The sequence below is a fragment of the Salvia hispanica genome, chromosome 1 (genome assembly GCF_029641045.1).
Source record: "Salvia hispanica isolate PSC_SH4W2 chromosome 1, Shi_PSC_v1, whole genome shotgun sequence".
In the NCBI taxonomy this organism is placed as follows: Eukaryota; Viridiplantae; Streptophyta; class Magnoliopsida; order Lamiales; family Lamiaceae; genus Salvia; species Salvia hispanica.
The window spans coordinates 32,661,001-32,665,161 of NC_142692.1; the positions used below are offsets into that span (position 1 = coordinate 32,661,001).

The 4,161-nt window shown below is 43.2% G+C and overlaps 1 non-coding gene across 1 annotated transcript; it reads left to right on the forward strand.

Annotated features, from left to right (window-relative positions):
• The first annotated feature begins 3,083 nt into the window (after nucleotides 1-3,083).
• Nucleotides 3,084-3,190, forward strand: LOC148933642 (small nucleolar RNA R71). The gene has a single exon (XR_016134806.1). It is a non-coding gene; the product is annotated as a small nucleolar RNA R71 (small nucleolar RNA).
• Nucleotides 3,191-4,161: the final 971 nt, after the last annotated feature.

Below are 4,161 nucleotides of genomic sequence, written 5' to 3' on the forward strand. Positions count from 1 at the left end.
TAAATAGAGGAATTGACATAAGCCTCATTCCTAAATTCTTCTAGCAAATTGAGGTGAAGCATTCTTTCCTTTCCGGCCTTCAAGAAATCCAAGTTCAATTTCTTCACACCCCAATACGAGCGATGCTCCATCTCTACCGGAAGGTGGCACGACTTTCCAAATACCAATTGATATGGCGACATCCCAATGGGTGTCTTATAAGCCGTCCTATATGCCCACAATGCATCATCAAGTTTAAGTGACCAATCCTTTCGATTTGTGTTCACCGTCTTCTCTAGGACTTGCTTCACCTCCCGGTTGGCTAACTCGGTTTGACCATTAGCTTGAGGGTGGTAGGGTGTTGTTACTCTATGCTTCACTCCATATCTAGTAAGCACACTTGTCAACCATCGATTATTGAAATGGGAACCTCCATCACTAATTAGGGCTTGTGGGGTGCCAAATCTTGTGAAGATATTCTTTTGGACAAACTTAATCACAACCTTAGAATCATTGGTGTGGGTAGGAATAGCCTCTACCCATCTAGACACATAGTCCACCGCCAAGAGAATATATTGATAGCCACATGATGATGGAAAGGGGCCCAAGAAATCGATCCCCCAAACATCAAACAACTCAACTTCCACAATAGGGGTCATAGGCATTTCCTTCTTCTTTGACACCCCCCCGGTCCTTTGGCACTCATTACATTGCATCACGAACTTTTGGCAATCTCCATAGATACTTGGCCAATAAAGGCCGCTTTGAAGCACCTTCATCGCAGTTCGGTTTGCTCCAAAATGTCCCCCACTTGGTGCGGAGTGACAATGCATAATAATGGATTCCCATTCCTCTTGAGGAGCACATCTTCTAATTACCATGTCGGCACATCTTCTAAAGAGGCAAGGCTCATCCCAAAAATAGAACTTCACATCATGGAAAAACTTCTTCTTTGCATAATCCGTGAGCCCATCCGGAACTACCTTAGCAACAAGATAATTCACTATGTTAGCATACCATGCCACCTTGCCTTGAGCCACATAGAACAAGTGTTCATCCGGAATTCTTCATTTATGACCAATTTCAACTTCTCTTCTTCACTAGCATGCTCCAATCTTGATAGATGATCCGCCACTACGTTCTCACACCCTTTTCTATCTCGGATCTCAAAATCAAATTCTTGAAGAAGCAAGATCCATCTTATAAGTCTTGGTTTCGCATCTTGTTTTGCAAAAAGATGACGGATGGCGGCATGGTCGGTGAAGACAATAGTCTTGGCCCCAATGAGATAAGGGCGGAACTTGTCAAATGAGTAGACCACCGCAAGCATTTCCTTCTCGGTAGTGGTGTAATTAACTTGAGCCGAGTCCAAAGCACCTACAAATTCCAACAACTCAAGGTTAACATCTAAAATATCAAGAGAGTGAGAAGAATAAATAGAGTGAGAAATGCATCTCTCCAATTGATCATCCAAGTAAGAGGTCGGTGCCACTCTTCCAACACACTCATCCATCACGGTCACAACATTGCAATGTTGAAGACTTCCTCCCGGTTCCACATCATGCCTCTTCAAGGCCTCATAGATCGAAAATGTCACACTCTCATCATTAAGGCGGAGTGTAAGCTCTCCCTTTGAAACATCTATCATGGCCTTCCCGGTAGCAAGGAACGGTCTCCCCAATATAAGAGGTACAACTCTATCCTCTTCCATATCCAACACCACAAAGTCAACGGGGAATATGAAGTCATTCACCCTCACCAAAATATCTTCAACTATGCCCGAGGGATATGATATAGATCTATCGGCCATTTGTAAAGTAATGCTAGTGGACTTCAACTTGCCAATATTCAACTTGTTGAAGAAGGACAATGGCATAAGATTGATGCTAGCACCTAGATCGCACAAGGCATTCTCCACAAAGCAATTTCCAATAGTGCACTCAATAGTAAAGCTCCCCGGATCCGACTTCTTGGCCGGTAGCTTCTTTTGAATAATTGCACTACAACTCTCCGTTAAGTTGACCGTCTCATATTGCCCCCATTTCCTCTTTTGTGAGACAACATCCTTGAGGAACTTTGCATAGCTCGGCATTTGTTGAAGTGCTTCAACAAGAGGAATGTTGATTTGAACTTTCCTAAAGATATCCAAAAATCTTGAAAATTGTTCATCCTTCTTCTTCTTTTGTATCATTTGAGGGAAGGGAAGCTTAACTTCCATGGGTTTGGGAGGAACAATTATCTCGGGTTGAACTTTAGGCGAGCTCTCCGGTGGTGTTTCCATCTCTATTTCCTCTCCTTCTTCTTTTTCGGGTTGAACAATAGCTTCCTTTCCGGGCATAGTGGGACCCTCATAGCTTGTTCCACTCCTCAAATTAATTGCCTTGCAATCTTTTGGGTTAGGAATAGTGTTGCTTGGAAATTGCCCCGGTTGGTGAAGTTGACCCACAGTTTGAGCAATTTGACTCATTTGGTGCTCCAAAGCCCCCATTCTTGTAGCAACTTCTACCACCGCCGTCTCAACTTTATCAATTCTCTCGGTAGAGTGTTCCATAATCCCATCGGTCTTCTCCATCAAAGCTTTTAGAAGCTCATTGGTAACATCACTTGAAGACTTTGAAATGCTAGGTGAATTGTTAACCCCACTTGGTTGAATAGCATTATTAGGATTCCCATACGAAAGATTTGGATGTGTATTGAAGAACGGACGATAATTACCACCCCCATTGTTGGGGCGATAATTGTAGAAGTTCCGTTGATTTCCTCCTTGGTTTCCCCCTTGATGAACATAATTAACATCCTCTACGGTAGGTTGAGGCTCTACATTGGGAGCCATCCCCAAATTTATGCTATCCACCTTTTGATTGAGAATCATCATTTGTTGGTTGAGGAGATTGAATGCATCCGAATCAACAACCGAAGCTACCGGCATAGAGCCATCTCGACCCGAGCTCCAACTCTTGCTAGTGTATGCAAGCCTTTGAAGCATCTTCTTGCACTCATCAACCCCTTTGTCTAAGAATGATCCCCCCGAACCAAAGTCTAGTTGACTTTTGATAAACTCCGAGCATCCATTATAGAAAAGGCTCACTTGATGGCCCGGAGATAACCCATGGTTAGGACACTTCTTCAACAAAGCATTGAATCTCTCCCATGCTTCGAACATAGACTCTTGGTTCTTCATTTTAAAGTGGGAGATCTCCGCTTGTAGGTTGAGAGTAGAGCTAAGAGGGAAGAACCTCTCCAAGAATTTTTTGGCTAAGTCGTCCCAACTTATAACCGAGCGCGGCTCAAGGTTATCAAACCAATCTCTAGCACATCCCGTCAATGAGAATGGGAATAGCCTAAGCTTGATTGTATCTTCGGGAACCCCATTAAGCTTGGTTGTGTTGGCAATCTGCAAGAATTTGGCTAAGTGCATATTAGGATCCTCCGTGGGCCTTCCCGAGAAAACACGTTGCTCCACAAATTGGATCAATGCCGTCTTCAACTCAAAATTGTTGGCATTCACTCTTGGATCAATGGGTGGCATTGGGATATTGACGTTCCCAAATGCATTTCTAACCGGTGCCTCTCTTCTCCTTTCCTCCTCTCTTTCCCTTCTCATCTCCTCCATTTGTTGTTGTAATTGGAGGATGATTTGATCTTGATTAAGGGGAGGTGGAGGTGGAGGTGGTACCTCCCCGTTGTTCCAATTTGGATTTTCCATTGGCTCAACTAAATGTTGAGCTCGTGCTCTCCTCCTTCGTCCTCCTCATCTTCTATTGGCGGCTTCTATCTCTAAATTGATCGGCTCAAGGGGTAGATGCCTTGAGCGCGTGAGCATAAAAACCTACACAACACAAGAGAGAAAACAAAGGAAAATTAGAGCCAAACTAGAAAACTAAACTAAATAAAGCAAGTAAATGTCTAAACTAGTATTCTCAATTTTATCACAATATCAAACACAAAAGCAAATTAGTCCCCGGCAACGGCGCCAAAAACTTGACTCATGCTAAACTTGCAATCAAAATGTCACCCACAAGTGTATGGGGGTATGTAGCACGTGGCAAGTTAAATTATCGATCCTCAAAGACTAAGTGCCGGTTTGAGTACTACGAAGCAATTTAGAACACTATCTAGAAAATCCGGAGAGTTGGTTTTGATTTTGAGAAACAAATAAACATAAACAATCTAAGAGCGCGC